A 21,573-nucleotide genomic window follows, 5' to 3' on the forward strand; every position below is an offset into this window, starting at 1 on the left:
CTTGACATGCCTTGGCATAATTTTTTTTTTTCAGTTTTCGCCTATTTCTTCGATGTTCTTCTAATAGTCAATTTATGTCTGGAATAGAACCAGTCCGTTGTAGTTGATATACTGGTTTTCATGTGTAAGGTTAAATTCTTAATATTATCTTAATGATAAATCGTCCAGCTCAAACCATTGTAGGGGTATGAGGTGGGACCATCATCATCATCTTATATCCCATCCTTGTCCTGAACAAACAAAAATGTCACCCTTCTAAACCAGAGTCAACCGCGAGTAATACCTTACTAACTATACAATTAGGAAATTGTTTGTATGGAGGCGATCTGGCGTAGTGGTAACATCCATGCCTCTCACGCTGAAGGTCACGAGTTCAATTCTCACTCCCGACATTCTTCCAAAAATGGAAGCAAAAGTGACGAACCAGCCAAATGAGTTGAAAATCACTATAATACAGAAAAAAAAAAAAAAAAATTGTTTGTATAGTTATAAAAATATAGTTAAGAATTCGGCTGCTTATGTAACTGAGCCTGTAAAAATAAACGAAAATAAAAAAAAACCTTGTGTTAGAAGTGTTTCCAGGATCCTATAATGGGAATGTACAAGAAGTGGAGAATTAATTCTGTATCCTAAAGATAAAATTACTCCGTAAGGAAACCATAATTTCAGAAAACGAGCATGTGCAGGGTTGGTGGACAAAATTGGAAAGAATTGACGGTTCGCTCGCATTTTCGGCGCTTCGATGCCTTGTTTGTAACGTTCTCACTATAACTTACTCCTCGGCAATTGTCGAGCGATCTTTTTTTTTTGAATATAATCAGAATGAAAATAAGCTTTGAAATTGGCTCAGCAACGATACGATGAACGCTATTTTGAGATCAGAGGATTTGGTTAAACATCGTGGTGGCAGATCGAAAATTTTAAAAAATGATAGTGTGCAATCAAGATTAAAAAAAAACTATGTATAAGCATCATCAAACACACGAATGACTTGCAAATGTAAATGTAGTATTTGTAGTAAATGAATGAGTATTTTTTCAATGCTAATTAATTATTTTTTTCTCAACAACGAATATTTTCGATGTTACAGATTAAAAAGAAAAGTACAGATAAGCAAGATTGTTGACCCCTCTGGTACAGATTCAAATGTGGCAACACTGCTGCAAACGAACATTTTTCGACCGCAAAAGCTCATGCACCCGATGCTTTAGAATAAGACTAACAATAAGAATAAGACAATAGAAAGAAATCACAATACTATAAGTATCCATTAAAAATAAAGTAACTTCATGATTTCATTTGTATTTTACCTCAAAATATCACAAAATTGTAGTATTTTCAACTTGTTTTTTGTTTCTTGTTGTATTCAATGTAACCAATTACGATATATTTTTTTTGTTTACATATACTTCCAGCTTGTTATGTGTCACACTAATATTCAGTAATCATTTTCTGTTAGACAGTTGAACTTCCTGCCAGAAGTTAATTTCCTTTTTTTTCTGTTCGTTACAAACCATTTGACGGTTATGAGTACATATAACAAACGGCCCTTTTCAGGACTACGATTTGGAGTTTCAAAAGAGTTAAGCCAACAGATTTCTGAACAATAAAAATTACGTTTAAAAAAGCAACTGTTCTGAACAATCACTTTATAGACTAACCATCGAAGTTGAAAATACGGACAGTAAAATGGAAAAAAAATCTTCACTGTAGTATCTAAGCCAGCATGCGATTCAATTTTAATCATGCAAATTCCGTGAATTCTGCCGGATGATTGCCCGGGAATGTTAGCCACCGGAATCGATTCCCTGCCGGCCAATAACCAGTAACGCGTAAAACTGAGTGCAATTTATCAAATCAAACACTCGCTTGGCTCGGGAATCAACCAGCAAAAAAAAACTACCTAAAACAACCAACATGAAAATTTTATGGCAACCGCTGGATTTACGACCCACTGCTCTGTCTCTTTCTCTCTCGGCGAAGGAATTGGGCCAATCCCCAAATCCCGAAATGCACTCCGCCAACATATTTCGATTCCACTGTGGGGAAGAAGATGAGGTGAGTTGTCACCGCCGCCAGCAGTTTTTGATGTAGAAAAATGAATTGTCACAAAATGCTGCCCTCCTTCTCTATGTGTGGAACTAAATGTCATTTCCGCTCGCTATCCTCCACCCCCCACAGTGGGCGGGCAGATGAAGTGCATCAAGGTGCCGCGGTCGGGTCGGGTGGAGATTTGCCAATAGTATTGTAGTATGCAAAAACAACTGCACGTGTGTTGATGATTTATACGTTCCGTGGTCGGCTCCAAAGCGCGCTGGATTGCCCCGGCTCTACCCCGGAGAATGGTAGTTATTTTTATGGCTTCGCATGGAGTGCACCCTGTTACTGAATTTATGCAAAGCTATGGGAGAGGTGAGACTATTTCCCATGTTTGTTTTGATTCACGGTGGGAATGGCACTTCCCAACAAAACATACGGAGCTCGTGTGGATCATCACGAACTGTTATTTTTTTTCTGAATTTTGTTACGATGAAGAATTCCCCTCGAAAAGAATGGAGACACAAGTGGTACACATCCGGGGGTGATTTATGATGAATGTCACTGGATTACCCGTGGAGTGTATTGCAGATTTGCAATGTGATTCATGAATAAAAATCGTGAAACGTATGAATAATTCTTTCTAGCAGTGGTGAGCAACTCTCAATGGATAACATTTCTTGGTGAATCGGCCCTAAAAAATTGAAAAAAAAATCTTGCCCTTCGTTAATTTAAATGAAACTTCCAGCATGTCTTCTGTGGACGTTAGAAATCCACAGGCAAATGCAAACAACATACTGAAAAACTTACAGAGAGTCAAACAAGTCAAATGCATTTTTTTTGTATCAATAACTATCTAATTATTGCAATAATGAATATTCCAATCAGCGGAATGGCATTTTTTTTTCATACTAGTGACGAAATTCCCTGATATTCGACAGGCTGATCCAACATAACGCTCAGGTTTCGCACTTGGGCTATTCTTGGCAAAGGCTTTTGGTTTCGATGGAAGGATCCGATACAACATTTTGAGATGCTGACTGTCGTGAAATTATGAGTACACCACTACCATCGTTTGAAGCTCCAAACAATCCGGCAGGCTCCATAATACTTGTAGATCTTGACGTCATCTGCAAAAAACGTCCGACTTCCAGATGGAATAATTTCTCTGTGGTACTTCGGATGAAACAGGAAATAATTCAGACAATTCACACCCGATTTTGACACAACTTGCGATCACACAGGTAGGATCTGAACAATGTAACGAAAACTGAAGGCATTCCAATTTCCACCAGCCTTGCCAATAATATCCTTTGATCAACACGATCGAACGCGACTTTATGATCGATATGTAAGCATCGACTTGAGCTCTGTGTTATCCAGTGGAGATGTAACGATGAGAGCTCGCAAACAATGCATCATTTACGATGGTCTAGAGTGCCTTCGAAGTAGCACAAATTGATGTGATACCATCATAGTTTGGAACAATAGTTGGGAGCATAACAGAAATTTTCCAACAAGTAGGGAAATTGCATTGGTCCAAACTGGTTCCATATAAAACAGCCAGAGGAACAAATGTACACTGATATCTGTTTTTTTTTTCAATCAAAAATAAAACTCCCATCAATTAGAATTACATACATATTAAACATATTAAAATAATATTTTAAAATTCAAATAAAAATGTCATCAAGGACGTTAGTGTAGGAACTTTCGAAGTATTTTGAAAATTATTTCGAATAGTCTCTTTTTTTATGAAACTGGTTAAAGGGTTAACAATTTTCTGTAAATACTGTTTCAAATATGAAATTATAGATCCAACGTAAATTTGATGACATAAGAATTTAAATCACGTGACATTTTTTCTTTATTCCCGTTTTTGAAGATAAATTTATTTTCATACTCATTTTTTAGGAATTTAAGAAACATTTTATCACTGGTTTTGAAAGTATTTTTTTTCTTTCTGCATTATAGTGACTTTCAACACTTTTGGCTGGTTCGTCTACTCTACTTTCATTTCGGAAGAATCTGTACTTTTTCTTCCGAAAATCTGTACCATCGAAAATATTCGTTGTAGAGAAAAGTCCATTTTATTAGCATAAAAATACTAATTTATTTACTATAAATATCACATTTACATTTCATTCGTAATTCGTGTGTTTGATGATGCTTATACATAGTTTCTGAGTGTAGATTGCAAAATATTACTTAAAAATTTCGGGCTGCCGCACCAAACGACACTGCGGCGTAAAAGTCATCATGTACCTTAATGTAGCTTTGTTCGAATGTAAGAAATTTCACACGCGGAAAAAAACTGTACCAATTTATAAGCAGTATCGATACCAGAAAATGATATTTCAATGTAGCCTGAAGAATGTCAGGGTTTTCATTATTCAATTATTCATAACGTTAAAATTTGGTAAATTTACATTTAATAATGAAGTGTTCCAAATTTGAGACAAAATGGTACAAAGAAAAAATTGAAACTTTTAATTTTTCATCAAACACACCATTTATTTTATTGAAAATAAGTCACAGGAGGGTTGTTTACGAGACACAACCGCGTTGACGTAGGATTCCGTTAGACTATCTGTTGCATGCAGATTTTGGATATGTTCGAAGAACTACATCGTTAAACTCATTGATAATGATTTGGTGGCCCTGAAAATGGCCGTTGGGTTTTGTTGTTGGATATTGTTTGTTCACTTCACCAGTGTTTACAACCGAGTGATGATGACAAAAGGATGGTAATTAGTCGTTAGATGGTGCGTATCACGAAAGAAGATGCCGAAGTAGAATGAGATACCGTTCTGAATCATAGTTCGGACACTTAAGGCATATGATAGAGAAAACAGGTTCTAACTTTATGCACAGGTATTATTTGGTTAATATTTTTAATAAATCAGTTCAATATGCTTTTAAGCTTTCTACTTTGGTACCTATTTGATTAAAAACATCAAAAAATCATCGAATAAAATGCTTTTCAAATCAAGCGAATAAAAACCAAACTTCGGACACTAAATCAAATTTCGGACAGATTGAATTCAAATTTCGAACACTTTATTTTGTAATTTTTTGAACGAAAATAATATTACACTTGATTATATTTTATAGTCAACTGCGAAACACTTACCAAGCAATCACAGTAAACTGTTAACGATGATGAAAACTGATGGAACACGGGAGGAATTTGAATATTGATTAACGGGTAAATTCTACGTGCTCACGCTAAGCAAACGTCAAACACTAACGATAGTGAGTAGTGTTGATAGATTGAACTTTCCTTGGGTGAAAATGAACACCACAGAACAGACAGCTTATCCGTTGTCGAGCGTGAACACACATTAGTTTTTCATTTATAAAAATTAAAAAAATCGTTTTATATTTCAAGTCATTTTTAACACAACTGCTACCATTTCACACCTACACGATTGGTCATTGATATGAAACTTCACGAAGCAACTAACATTGAAGTTCCAAATTTAAATTTATTTGATAGAATCGTATCACTCACCTTATTTTTTTTTATACCTTGTAATATAAAAATACCCCCGACATATATATGTAATGCCGATTTGCCCCAGGCAGCTTGGTTTGGATGTCTCTGTTATGGAACACATTTCAGTGGGAACAAAAGCCCCCCTACTTTAATATAATTGCAATGCCGATTTATCCGTATCTTCAATTTCGACCAATCAGGACGAGGAATTTCCTCTTGGAGATTTTCATTTGTTTGATAGTTAGATTCATATAATATATTATTTATCATTGTGATGAATTGTTATGGAGTGCTCAGATCGATTCACCAAATATTTCGTAAATCCATCAGGAAATAACTGACCAATAATTGCAAGTACATGGGCCGCCGCTTGTGTCGTCAATTTCGACCAATCAGAAGTGGGGTTTTCCGTTAGGATAGGGGTTGAGATTTTTCAATTGTTCGATAGTTAGTTTCATGACATATATTATTTTATTCAATGTAAAAAATTGTTATGGAGTGCCGAAATCGATCGACGTGAAAATCTCATCAATCCATCATGAAGTGACTGAGCAATAAGCGTTTGAAATTGGACAATTTTCACAAGGTGCTCGATTTTCGATTTTCAATTTGTACCCCAATATGTTCCCGAAAGACGTAATCCTACGTCAAAAACTGCATGATCTTACACCGTAAATCCTAAATAGAACGCTTACAGTTTTCTCAAGATTTGCGAGAGAAATAATTGAAGTTCAGCCAGAATCTTGAAGTGAAATTCAATACACTGGAGTCGCTTTTTACGCGGGAGATACGTGCCGCGGCAAAAACCGCGTAAATTCCAAAATCAGAAACCACTTAAATTACAAAATCCGCGTAAAAATAAACTGCGTAAATTTCTAAATCCGCGAAAAAATCTAACAAACAGTGAATTGTTAGTATAAAATGCAACCCATATTCAAACAAATTACATATTGTATAGCAAGCACAATTATACTTTATGCCCGGGGAAGCCGAGTTCTAAACCCGATTGGACTGGGAATCGAACCCGCCGCTTCCGGATTGTTCATACCGCGCCTTCTGAGGCCCCATAAATTTAGGTTTTTGCAGTCATACTCTTTCTAGCATGGGTGCAAAAAAAGTTCGAAGTTAGGTAACGGGGTTATTTTGAACCGCTTTAGGAAATGGTTGCACGATTTCTCGACAAAAAAACATGTTTTTGTTACAATAAATGACTGTGGAATGTCTATTTTTCAGGAGACGATTTGGCGTAGTGGTAACATCCATACATCTCACGCTAGAGGTCACGAATTCAATTCTCACTCCCGACATTCTTCCAAAAAAGGAAGTAAAAAGTGACGAACTAGCCAAAAGTGTGTAGGTCACTATAATACAGAAAAAAAGAATGTCAATCTTGAAATACACCGTTCAGCAACACAATTTATTTTAAAATAACCAAGAAGATTCAAAACATCTACGGAGCGTTGAAAACAAATTTTGGACCACTAAGTCAACATTTTGGGCCCGTCAACAGTACCTCTTCTGGTCCACCTCTAAAAAACATGCGTAAATTTTATCACTGGGTTTTAATCATATTTTCGAAGCATCATCGATTCTTTAGAGCAGAAATAATGGAATTTCAGGAGGACATCCACAATACACATGGTCAGTAAAGGGGAGGGAGAGTTGAGGTTTCCGTGCTATAAAAACGGTTCATACAATTTTTTCAGAATTTATTGAGAAGAACTACAGAAGTGCCAAAAACATGTGACACAAGACTTCACGGACGTAACTCCTTGGTCGATTCCATGCACACACATGTTTAAGTTGGCCGTGATACCTCTTCCGCAGTGATTTTTTGACGTAGGACTACATAACAAAACAAAATTCTATCCCCCGCGTAAAAAAAATCCTGGGTGCACAGAATTTATTAGAGTTTTCAGAACTGTTTTTCGTTGATTATTTATTGAACTATTTATTATCAAATACGAATTCGAAATTTTTCAACAACAACGTTATAGAAAACAAATGGAAACGGGATAACGTTAATTGGACTTGCTATCTTTGAAAAAACAGAAATAATTCGATTTCTCATTTCTTCCCGATATTTTTGTCCACTTCATCTACATACATCGAAATACAAATTTCTCTGGAAAATAAAATATTTTAAGAGATTCATATCTCATCTTCATGCATTGATATTTCACGACTTTAAAGCATTTCAAAAATCGCCTAAAAATTCACACTCTGTTCCTTCTTGTTTTTTTGAGTATGAAAAAGTTCTATTTCCATTTTTGATAAATTTATTAATTTCCCTCCTACAACTTGTATACATTTTGGCCCATACCTTTTCTCAGACTCTTTTCCGGCCAACGAAAATATAGCTGAAGATGGATAGAAGTATTCTCTATCCAATGATTATTATCTCGAAAATGTGTTTTGGGTCCTTTCAAATAACTTTTTTAAATTTTCTTTAAATTAATTTATTTCCCCCATACAAGTTGTGTAGGTTTTGAGCTATAACTTTTTTTAGACCCTTTTCCGACCAATGGGAATTTTGCTATTGATAGATAAAAATATTCTATATCGAATAAGTACTATCTCGAGAATGTGTTTTGGGTCCTTTCAAATAACTTTTTTTCAATTTAAAATTTTATTTAAAATAATTAATTTCTTCCATACAACTTGGCTTATAACTTTTCTCATATTCTTTTTCGATTAATAAAGTTGTAGCTGGAAGATAGGTAAAATATTTCTCTATCGAATAACTTCGATAACTCTATTCGAATAACTTTTTCTGATTTTCATAATTCTGTATATTTTCCTATATTAACTATTGCTCACGTTTCAGACTATAACTTTTCTCTGTCACGATCAAGAAAAAAATGAATTATGTGGAAAGATGAATGATTCAATTCTCTATCTAATGAGCATGATTTTGAAGGTTGTTACTTGTTCAACAATTAATTCAATTGGAATACAGTAAAACCTGTTTTTGTGCGTTTTTTTTTTTGTGCGATTTTTTTTGTGTGGTTTTCTGTCCTTGTGCGGTTTTGTTTGTGCGATTTTTTTTTGTGTGGTATATGAAAAGAAGCATATTTGACGAAGTTATCGTCCAATTAGTTTTTTTCGATGGTTTATATAGCATATTTGCGTCTCAGTAATCCACTTCTGGAATCTTTCCCTTCCTCCCACTGAATGCTCTAAGTTTTTCTAAGTGTTTGCATAACATGGATTCTAACAGAAACACGTTTCGACATGCAATTAAAAGCACAAAACAGCCATGTGCAACCGAAAAGGCAAACTGTCCCGTCGCAAAGCAGGAAACAAAAGGAAGTTGAACGGTGAATGGCGTGGATTTGAGTTTTTTACTTATTTTATGCGGTCCCTTTCTACCACACAAAAAAAGTTTTCTTGAAAATATGTACCCAACACGATTTTTTAAGGCTACTGGTGAAGTTCTGCACGATTTTTTTCATGCGGTCCCTATCCCCCGCACAAAAAAGGTTTGCCTGTAATTCATTATTCATTAAATCCAGCAAGACGTTGAACAAAAACTTGTACGCAACAAAAACTTCTATCCGCAAATTTCACACAAGTCCGCCAAGAAGAAACGCGAAAACGAGAAAACCATAGAGGCGAGTGAACTGAAAAGTTTAAAACCTCTTGAAGCCATAAAGAAGAAGAAGAAGAAAACGAGAAATCTCGTGAGCGATCCGCAAAGTGTTAATTAGGAGGAGGCATTGAGATCGGCGCATCATCGCATCACAAAAATGAAACGAAATGAAATATTAATAATCTTCATGACTTTTATTCATAATTTTCGATGACTCAATTCCTTCTATGATAGATTGAACAGTAGAATCAATACGACTTGATTGTGATAGTCTGCGAACGAACATTATTTCAGCGAAAAAGTTACTGCTCCCGATGCCTAATAATAAGAACAAGACAATGGAAAGAAATCACAATACCAAAGCTATCCATTAAAAATAAAGCAACTTCATGATTTCATGTGTATTTCCCCTCAAAATATCACGAAACCGTGAGTATTTTCAATTTGGTTTTTCGTTTCTTCCCCATTAATTTCATATTCAATGTAATCAATGACGATATGATTTATTTTTGTTTACCGTTTCACATATACTTCATCTACCATTCCATCCTGATATGTGTCCCACTGATATTTATTAATCATTTTCAGTTAGACAGTTGAACTTCCTGTCAGTAGCTTATTGTATTTCATTGTTCTTTACAAACCATTTGAAAGGCTACTATTTAGAGTTTCAAAAGATTTAAACTAACAGATTTCTGAACAATGAAAAGAATTACATTTCAAAGAACCAAGTGTCCAAAGTCAAAGTCCTACGTCAAACTTCCGTCCATGCCCGTTGGCTCAGAATCACATAAAATTTCGCTGAGATAAATCCAAAACAAAAAAAAAGGATCTAGCTCACACTATCTACACTATTGTTGTTTATTCTCTTTTTTCCAATCTCAATGATTGCCATAATCGTCCATCGGTTACCAAAGCCTTTTTAACACCAGCTGAAATCGAACCGAGAATCAGGTACCTGGTTCCTCGACCTCTCCTCTGTCTCACAATTCTATATGCACCGTTTTATACTCGACAGGTATTTAACCCAACTCCCACAACACATAGACTTAAGATAGTTTTTTAACAAACAGAGAAACAATGAGTTTGTCCCCATGTATAGTAGCAAACGCACCTAAGTAGGCTGATCAAACGTACTGTTTCAACAGTACAGTACCGTTTTTTCGACCATTTCAGATTGTCCCGTCTTTTTAGCAATTTGTACCGTATTTTGATTATATAGAAAACCATATTGCCTTTGTTATTATTTTTTAAGAGTTTTTGGAATTTGGGACTCGGATTCAAATTTTGCTAAATGTATTCTCAAAGGAAAGGTTTGTCTGTTTTTTTTTCTATTTTATGCTTTTTAAATATTATTCTAATTTTTTAATCTCTGTGTGCGGATAACATCAACACCAATTTCGGTGGTAGCATGCGAGATGGTGAAAACAAAAACTATCCGGTATACTAAATATCGGAAGATCTGATTAAAGAGCGCTCTCACAAAAAAAAACATGCAGCAGCATTCAGTTCAACGATGCAGAATGAACTGTCGCGTTAGAAGAAGTCGTGGAAAATTTCTGAAAGTTGGATACCCTCAAAACTCTCAATCGCAGCAAAACAGATCAATAAAACACCTGAAACTTTCTAAGAGCATTGCTGATAACTGAAGCAGCTAGTTATGTACGAAGACAATTGTCGCACATGGTTATTATCGACTATAAATAAATAATAAAATAAGTTTAAACTTCTGTTCATCATTGATGTTTGACTCAATGTTAATATAGAATAACAACGCAAAAATAAGCTCTACAAAAACAATAACTAATTTCTCTCAAAGAAGCACTGCTGACAACATGTATGCGGAATTTACAGCAAAAGTGTCCGGAATTTCAGGGCCCGGATTTCAAATCACCGCACCTGAATAAATTAACATGATTTGAACGAAAACAACATGATTTTGTGGAATTATGTTATTTATAACATATATGAGAGTCTACCAATTCTATGGTCACGGTAATTTTTCATGCTATGATATGACAATATTTTTTAGTAGCTGAAGTTGACATAGTAAGTGCTTAAGTGTCCGGATTTCGAAATATTACAGTACCGCACCAGTGGAAACAATTGTTTCCACAGTGCGAAATATGTGGCTAAGAAAAAGTCATGATATAATGTTGGAATCATTAAAGCTATTATAATTATCAAACAAAACTTTGATCTGGGAGGTGATAAATTTCTTGATAAAATTCCCAAAAATCTTTATCTCCTCTACAAAGACTCTTCCTCATTTAAATATTTCTTTGTTGTATAGAGCAAAGCAGGTAAATCTAAGAATATTTGATTGTTTGGTTTCATTGTCGGTATTATTTACTCAGCAAAATTTGGCAAAGATATGTCTTTTGACATAGGACTATGTCTTTGATTTCTATAAAGGGGGGTCACTCTACGAAAAATGTAACGATTCATTAAGAGTTTTCAAACGCATATCACTCAAAATCGTTATTGCGACATATTATATACCATATACAGGGTTTTCCATTTCGGGCTTCCGAAAGTATACAGCCCTGCGCTGACAACCGTTTGACATAGCTGTCAACCAAAGCGTCATAACGTTAGTTGAATGTCTGCCATTTTACAATATGGATCGTTTTAGCATCGCACAACGTGTTAATTTTGTTAAATTATACTATAAAAATGATGAAAAACCGGCAAATGTTTTTCGAGCATTACGGACGGATTTTGGTGGTCATGGACGGCCTACAGAGCACACAATCGCTAATGTAGTACGTAACTTCGAACAAACTGGATCCGTAGCGGATATTGTGAAACCTGTGCATCATCGCAATGTGCGTTCGGCCGAAAATATTGCTGCTGTTGCTGCCAGTGTGGAGGATGACCCGAATGTTTCGATTCCACGGCGTGCTCAGCAATTGGGCTTGTCAAACACATCATTGTGGCGAATTTTGCATTTGGACTTGCACCTACATCCATATAAAGTCCAACTGGTACAAAAATTAGAGTGTGGTGACCCTGGAATGCGTCGGGCATACGTCGATTGGGTGAACGAACAACAGCAGCAAAATGCTGAATTTTCGCATCAAATTTTCTTCAACGATGAGGCACATTTCGAGCTCGGTGGCTATGTGAACACCCAAAATTTCCGTATATGGGGCTCACAAAATCCACACGTGATTGTTGAGAGGCCATTGCATCCGCAAAAAGTCACTGTTTGGTGCGCATTATGGTCTGGTGGAGTCATCGGGCCGTATTTCTTTGAAAATAAGGACGGCGAGACGGTAACTGTGAATGGTGAGCGCTATGGCCGCATGTTAACCGATTTTTTTTGCCACAAACTGAAGATATGGATACGGATGACATGTGGTTTCAGCAGGACGGCGCCACGTGCCACACAACACGACCGAACATGGCCATATTGCGAACGAAATTTGAGGGACGCATAAATTCGCGTTTTGGTGTTGCCAATTGGCCGTCCAGATCATGCGATTTGAACCCGCTAGACTTTTTTTTTGTGGGGTTATGCGAAAGACCGTGTCTATGCAAACTCTCCGCAAACTCTTGAACATTTGAAAGACAACATTCGTGAAGTTATGACCGAGATACCACACCATATGTGCCGAAAAGTCATCGAAAATTACCTGTTCCGGATCAAGGTGTGCGGGGAAGCCCTAGGTGGACATTTGAATGATGTTGTATTTCACACATAATGGCATAAACTAAACTTTAATTTGAAATAAAAGTTTCATCGAAATTCGAATTCTAAGTGTGTTTTATTTCAATTTACTTTCGAAATTTAAGTTGGAAAACCCTGTATATAATGTTATATGTTATATACCATTAGACAGGAAATTTATCCAGCATTTTTTTCCTTAAAACATGATTAGTGAGTATAGTAAAAAAAAGTTAACAATTTGACGATTAAAATGGGTATATATTTTTTTCGATTGCACTAACCACCCGCTTTCCTTCCCGACGCGACGAGTAATCTTTTTGCCTAAATTCGGGCGTTAGCTCACAATGTGAGTTGATGTGTATAATGAATTAGTCTCCATTTACTGATAATAGGCATTTATCAGTTATTGTATTGTATGTTGCCCAATCAATTCGTGCTTAATTCACGTTTTATCGTGTAGATCTTGCTACTAACCATTTAATATCGAACATGTTGTTTGGTTATGTAAAAAACGCAATTAATTAAATTCATAAACTGGCTGCTGATTTTAGAAAATCGAAAGAGTATACTCACGCATATCAGATTATGATAGCTTGAGTAGTCGCGATCTTAATATTAGGCTGTCAAAAAAGTCCTGCGGTATTTCCGCGAGGTGTCGTTGTAAGCGCGTAGATCTAGTTGTATTCATTGTATCGAGTCATACTATAGCTTGTTGGATTTTTGGTATTTTTGCGCGCTATAATATAGTCCTTGACAGTGTTTTGTTTGGTTAAGTCGTTCGTGAGTTATAGTGTCGCAAATATGGAGCAAAATAAAGAGAAAATCCGACATATTTTACAGTACTACTATGACAAAGGCAAAATTGCATCTCAAGCAGCCAATAAAATTTGTGCAGTTTATGGACCCGATACAGTTTCCATTTCCACCGCACAACGATGGTTTCAACGTTTTCGTTCTGGTATAGAGGTCGTCGAAGATGCGCCACGCTCCGGAAGGCCTGTCGTCGAAAACTGCGACAAAATCGCTGAATTAGCCGAGAAAGACCGGCATAGTAGCAGCCGTAGCATCGGCCAAGAGCTGGAGATAAGTCATCAAACCGTTATTAACCATTTGAAAAAGCTTGGATTCACAAAGAAGCTCGATGTATGGGTGCCACACACGATGACGCAAAAAAACATCTTTGACCGTATCGACGCATGTGAATCGCTGCTGAATCGCAACAAAATCGACCCGTTTCTGAAGCGGATGGTGACTGGCGATAAAAAGTGGGTCACTTACGACAACGTGAAGCGCAAACGGTCGTGGTCGAAGTCCGCTGAAGCGGCTCAGACGGTGGCCAAGCCCTCATTAACGGCCAGGAAGGTTCTGCTGTGTGTTTGGTGGGATTGTCAAGGAATAATCTATTATGAGCTGCTTCCCTATGGCCAAACGCTCAATTCGGACCTGTACTGCCAACAACTGGACCGCTTGAAGGTAGCACTCATGAAGATGAGGCCATCTTTGATAAACAGAGGCCGCATTGTCTTCCATTAGGACAACGCCAGGCCACACACTTCTTTGGTGACGCGCCAGAAGCTCCGGGAGCTCGGATGGGAGGTTCTTTTGCATCCGCCGTATAGTCCGGACCTTGCACCAAGTGACTACCACCTGTTTTTGTCCATGGCGAACGAGCTAGGTAGTCAGAAGTTAGCCACAAAAGAGGCCTGTGAAAATTGGCTATCCGAGTTTGTTGCCAATTAGGAAGCGAGCTTCTATAACAGGGGTATTAAAGGGTGTGTCACATCAAATTGCATCACGGAAAAAACGCTGTAGAAATTCGCCCAGTAGACCGATCCTTTTGAATATTTTAGACAGTAAAATAAAAACTATTAAACAACTTTTGGCATTTTCTTTTTATTCATACTTCAAGCCCAAGCCCGTATGCTCGCACCTTCCTCTTTACCCCGTCCATAAGGTTCTGTACAACGTCAGGTTGTAGTTTTTTTTTAACAGAAATCCATTTTCTCTTGAAGTCCGCCTCCGATTTGACAACTTTTGGGTTCTTCCGGAGGGCCAGCTTCATAATCGCCCAATATTTCTCTATTGGGCGAAGCTCCGGCGCGTTGGGCGGGTTCATTTCCTTGGGCACGAAGGTGACCCCGTTGGCTTCGTACTACTCCAACATGTCCTTTGAATAGTGGCACGAAGCGAGATCCGGCCAGAAGATGGTCGGGCCCTCGTGCTGCTTCAATAGTGGTAGTAAGCGCTTCTGTAGGCACTCCTTAAGGTAAACCTGCCCGTTTACCGTGCCGGTCATCACGAAGGGGGCGCTCCGCTTTCCGCAAGAGCAGATCGCTTGCCACACCATGTACTTTTTGGCAAACTTGGATAGTTTCTGCTTGCGAATCTCCTCCGGAACGCTGAATTTGTCCTCTGCGGAGAAGAACAACAGGCCCGGCAGCTGACGAAAGTCCGCTTTGACGTAGGTTTCGTCGTCCATTACCAGGCAATGCGGCTTCGTCAGCATTTCGGTGTACAGCTTCCGGGCTCGCGTCTTCCCCACCATGTTTTGCCTTTCGTCGCGGTTAGGAGCCTTCTGAACCTTGTATGTACGCAGGCCCTCCCGCTGCTTGGTCCGCTGGACGAATGAACTTGACAAATTCAGCTTATTGGCGACATCCCGGACCGAACTTCTCGGATCACGTCTAAACTGCTTAACTACACGCTTGTGATCTTTTTCACTGACGGAGCATCCATTTTTGCCGTTCTTCACCTTCCGGTCGATGGTTAGGTTCTCGTAGTATCGTTTTAGTACTCTGCTGACCGTGGATTGGACGATTCCCAGCATCTTACCGATGTGACAACTCCGGATTCTCGAAATGAGTACGCAGGATTAATTCACGACGCTCTTTTTCGTTCGACGACATTTTTCCAAATTTACGAAAAATTGACAGTGAAGCATGGCCTACGTGATCTATACACTCTTATCTGATTATAAGCGAAAGCTGAAGATATAATTCCTAAAAATTAAATTTCTACAGCGTTTTTTCCGTGATGCAATTTGATGTCACACACCCTTTATGAAGTTGGCATCTCGTTGGGAACAAGTCATCGAACAAAACGGCGCATATTTGACTTAAAACAGATGATTGTACCTAATTTTATGAACAAATTCAAATTAAAAAAAATATCGCAGGACTTTTTTGACAGCTTAATATTATGCTGCCCATATATGTCTTTCTAAGAAACCCGCCTCACTTCCTCGAATGCACTTGCCCATTCTCTTTTCCCTTTCCTATACATAAGCAGAACTTAGCACCCAATGAGATTAAATCGCTACATCAGCTACAAGAGAGCACTCATGGCCATAGAATACTCAATATACGTCACCGGGCTATAAAGTCATTACAAACATTGTTCCGGACTACGAGTCGACAATGAAGAAAATGATATTTTTATCTATAATATATTTCTGTGGTCATAGATTTATTTAATTTATTTGGTTCATATTTATGTAGATCTCAACTATTTAAACTTGTGTTTACATGATGACTCTTTGTCTTCTTCTGCATAATTGAATAAACAGAACAAAAGGGTAGTAATGGCTTTAATGGTATTTTTGTGTACATTTTTGAACAGAATGTGGTTCCGGATTCTACCACGTTATCTCATCAACCCGTTAAAGGATACAAGTTCATACAAAAGAAGAAAAAAATAGATTTTAAACAATTGAAAAACACAATTCAAATGCAATTACTACACACAATCACAGTCCTTCGTTAAGGTTCCGTCCGTGCCCTTAGGTGCAGACCCATCAACTTTTTTTTTGGTTCAAGTGTCCCGTTTTTATTCTTAAACTATTTGGTCAGCCTACACTTAGTCGTACGAATAAACGAATTGAGAAAAAAAAAACATACCACGTAGAAACCGACTTTTCTGGACAACCATATAAAAAAGCCGCGTAAATTCCTAAAACCGCGTAAAAAGCGACTTAAGTGTATATCCAAAAGCTTGAACTCTTGCATCACAATTGACATTTACACTTAGTGCAAACCCAAACTAAAATTCTTAATCGGCGGCTTTCAAAATGTTACGTTTACTTCAGAACTCATTATCAAAATCAAGCACATATTCAGAAACGTAGAAGAAAAAATGCAAACAGTTTTTCCTTTTTCCAAAAACAACATACAGCGGCCAATGTAGATATGTCAAATTTTTCATAGGAAAAAATTGTTTTGCTTCGATTTTTACTACCGAAACAAATATTTTCTATCCCGATTGGTTGATTTATTGGATACAGTTTTTTTCGTTTCACCCTTCTACCCGATCGTTTGTTAGGCACTCAAACTGCAACTGGAATTGATTGTACTCAAAACTGTATCCTGGAAGCACGCAATACAAATAAACCAAAACGCACCCTACTGCACACAGAAGAGAATGGCCGCTGCGTGGAGCAAAAACATGCATCCGGCATTCATGCCCATGGACGATGCATTGCATTGGTGCATTGAAAACAGCAAATCACTAATTCCTCACCTCCCAGATCTCGTTTGTGTGTATGTGTGCGGCAAAAAGGTAGCTCACAAATGTCGAAAATGTTTGTCAATAAAATTCATGCGTCAGCGAACCAAAAGCAAGTGCAATTTGTTTTAAATATTTTTGCATTGTTCAGTGTTTCTGTATCGTTGAGTGGGTGGGCCTGTTGATTGACTGCAGTTCGTTGTCGTTTGTGCATATTTTCATATTTTACAAACTATTTCAAACATTTTTTTTATATCGAATCAACTAACGATAGATTTTTCTGCTTTTTTCATATTCAGGTAGGTACATCTTGACTGATAAATTGAATCAACATACCAACATTCGAGGCAACGTACAGAATCATTCAAGTGCGGAAAGTTATTGGTAACATCTGTCATTTATCGCAGCAACATTCCATTATCCTCAAATATTCTGTGAACGGAGCGAAACGACTTTCACGCAACCTTTTAGTGAAAATATTATTCCAAAAAGAATGAAAGCAACACCAGGAAGAAAAAAAACATTTCCTCCTCCACCTTCAGATATTCAGCCATAAAATTGCCTATCTTCGATTATTTTCCATTATTCGGAGAGAAGTCAATTTCCTCCACATCCGACCGAATTGCATATGTACGAGTACGCGCGTTGTGAAATTTTCTGTTCGGATATCCATGGGCAAAACACGAATTTGATTTTATTCTACTTTACGTTTAGTCGACTTCTTTTAACACCTCACGTAAAATTGATCCCTTCCAGCCTCACGGTTCCATCCTTGCCGTGCCTCTGCAAGCCGAAACGGACACAAGATAGCAGCCTTCCTTGCCAAGGTGGAAGTTGCCACGAAATGGTAAATACACTCTCCTGTATGCTGAGGATCTGCCAATGGTTTTAGAACTCGAGATGGCTTCCGTTCCACAGCTCCACGGCTCCGGTTTCGCAACAATGGATCCTCGGATGGAGGGGAGCTTTTTATTATCAATTTTATGACGCTTCCCATTAAGAGAAATGTTTTTCTTTATTAGTGAATGCTCGTGAATGAAACTCAATCCGCATGCGAATCAGCAAATATAGCGGCTGTAGTCTTCTATAGCGCAGAATATGGTGTGAAATATTTGCATACCGAACAAAAATTACTCCACTCGATACCGATCAAATTTCCTCCCGATGAAATAATGTCAATGTCAATACTTTAAGGTAGAAAAATTATCCACGCTTCTTTGTCACTCACATTACTCAAGTATCCATCGTTCTTCGTCCTCATTCCACCTCCCCCCTAACCGAAGTGTTCCAACGGTACACGAGATGATGCTCATCGGAGCATACACTTCACTCCACTGGAGGAAATTGATTTGACACGACTCATTTTTTCATCGTCCAATTTTTCTATCGTTGGCTCGGAAAAAGCCTTACGAGTTGCCGTTGCCGGCATTAGCTATCGTTGTACCATTAGAAGTCTATAAGACTGAAACCAAATCCACTTTGTGTGTTTTCAGCTGGGTCGGGCAGGAAGACAAAAAGCGGAAATACCGAACTCGAGTGACAGCAGCGCGCAATGACAACAGCAAGCAACAAACAGGAAATTGAATCGAACTCTGATTTATGGAGTCCTTGGGAGTGAAATTCGGTGCCCTTCACCGTTGACTATTTATCAGTTTTCGCTGCGATTGTAAATTTTTAATGAATAATGACGAGGAGAGCGTGTCAGAGCGTCGATTTGGGAAATCATTTTATGACCGTTTTCATTCCATATATAACGACCCCCCACATTAGTGAAATATGTCGCCAACTCCCCAGCGGCAACACTTATCACACCCGCCCTCTCGAACCCTTCCTAGACCCATAGACGGAGGGGGCCCGCAATTGAACCTTCTGTGAACCACATCAATCCTCGTCTAAAGCCCATTAATTATGATTAACACATTTCAGCCGCATAATTCTCCCCTCGGAACGGCAGACGGTATTTGCTCCTCTCACCCCCGCCGTATCCGCGCACGGTGGAGACAAATCGCGGAAGCGGAAAAGCGTGCGAAAATGGTCATATGTGGTGGTTTAGGTGGCAATGTTAAAACTTTTCCTTCGTCGGGACCAGCGTGGGTTCGGACGACGAACAGCAGCAGCAGCTTCGCGCGAGGGGTGAGAGACCACGACGGCAGGCCCTCAAGCCGAGCAAAGTATTTTCCCCTGGAATGAGGCCTAATGCAGGCAAATATGGACGGCTTTAATAATTTCACGGCTTGTCCCTGGGTGTGTTTCGTGTGAGATAAAGATGGGTGAACTTTAATGAAGCAAATTATGATGCAGCCGTCTGTGGAGAGCGATAGTGATACAGTGCCCAAATGGGGATTTCAGTCAAGGTTTAATCAATGCGTCAATTTGCCCCAACGAGTTCGAGAAAAAATTCGATTTTGAGCATGAGTTGGGGAAGAATGAACACTTCGTAGTTGCTCTCTGTGATTAACATGCACCAGCAAAAATGGACAAAGAATTGATATACTCAAATTGTACTCCGCTGTTATTTTAGTTGCTCATTTCAGTTGGTTTGGAGTATAAGGAGCACAAATTGGACCAATCAAAACATGGTATTCAGCGCGTTTAGAAAATGCTTGACATTTGACAATAATACAATAGTTTATTTCAATTTTTTCATTATTGTGATAGATGTGTAAAACTGTTTCCAACATTTCCAACCTCATAGCTTCCTGTTAAACGTAGTCATACGTTGAAAAATAAATCATGTGTTTTGTGAAATGTGAAATTAAAAGGTAATACCGAGTTTACACAGAAACAAATGCTAATTGGTTGGAAAATTGCATGTAAATGGGTTCTTCTTCGTCTCATCTCATCATTATTATTTAATTTCACTTGTCTTCGAAACTGGTCGTGCCGATAGATTAACTAATCCTACTTAAAAATACGTTCTTGGATTTAATCAAATATAATATATGTGTATTAGTGTGCCAATGAATGTATGGAAAAAAATCTACCCTAAAGTGTCAAAAAGCTACCCTATACAAAATGCTCACCACCTCGAAAAACCACCCTATGCAGGATATCAGCTCTATCGGACTTAAAGTAGAGTGGCGCAAGGCGGTCAAAGTTTAAGTTTTTTGAAAATTGGAAAATCACCTAAGGGGGGAGAAAGGATATCGCGGTTTTCTCGTTTTCTCGACGAGATTCACTGCAATTTAAGGACATTTGGCATCAAAAAAAGTCACAGAAGGGTTAAGATGATGAGATAAGATGATGATGACCCACCTCATACCCCTACAAAGGTTTGAACAGGTCGATTTATCTTATAGATAGTATGTATGTTTGCATCAAATTTAAGAGACCAGCAGTATAAAGCAAAAACAAAAACGAACTGACTCTGTTGCAGGCATGAATTTCTATTAATCGAACATTATAAATTGGCGAAAACTGTAAAAAACAATGTTTCTATCCGTATCGACATTGACATAATCATAGTCTCAACTTCAGATCCAAAGCTTTCACAAGGCCTGTCGAGAAAAATTCCAACCCGGGAAGATCCTTGACTGATTGGGAATTTAACCCAATATCTAAAAGTGTCAACTAAGAACATATTAGAGATCTGCCACTATTCAGAAATACTCGATATAACCATCTTATGATAAGATAGTTTACGACAATTCTAAATGAGCTATCCCCATTCCAGTTTCCACTTCAGACCCCATATAAAATTTCATTGTGTATCAGTATTCTGCCAGTGTTCACTATTAACATAGTCCAGACCTACCAAACGCGCGCGAGGCTCAAACTTTCGTAGACAACGCTCGTTATTTTTTTACAATATACATTAACAACAAAGAAAAAAAAACATCATCATCATCAGTACGAACATGGTAGTTTTACCTGTAAATGAATTTTGTAAATGCCAATCAATTATAAACATAAATAAGTTATTAAGCAAAAATTTTATGGAAACCTGTTTACAAAACAGATTTTACGTGGGAAATACACATTTTCTTAAACTCTGCCATTGTTGCCGCACGTTTTATTTCTCTGGGCATCGAATTGAAAAAAATTATACCTTTATACAACAACGAATTCTGTGACCTGCTAGACATAAAGTTTGGTGTTCTTGCATCATTCGCGTTTCTTGTATTGTATCTATGAACATCACTTCCTCTTTCAATTCGATCACACAAATATCGAGGCAGCATACCGTTTAAAATTTTAAAGAATGAACACCATTGTCAAGTAATAAATTATTTGCTTCACAGATGGCCACTGTAGCGCGTCCAACATCAAACT

At 37.8% G+C, this 21,573-nt stretch overlaps 1 protein-coding gene across 2 annotated transcripts in view; it reads right to left on the reverse strand.

Annotated features, from left to right (window-relative positions):
* LOC129764786 (uncharacterized) overlaps positions 1 to 21,573 on the reverse strand; it is a 1,146,248-nt gene that overhangs the window by 918,552 nt on the left and 206,123 nt on the right. The gene's annotated exons all lie outside the window — the stretch shown is intronic.

Source organism: Toxorhynchites rutilus, chromosome 2 (genome assembly GCF_029784135.1).
Source record: "Toxorhynchites rutilus septentrionalis strain SRP chromosome 2, ASM2978413v1, whole genome shotgun sequence".
Classification (NCBI taxonomy): Eukaryota; Metazoa; Arthropoda; class Insecta; order Diptera; family Culicidae; genus Toxorhynchites; species Toxorhynchites rutilus.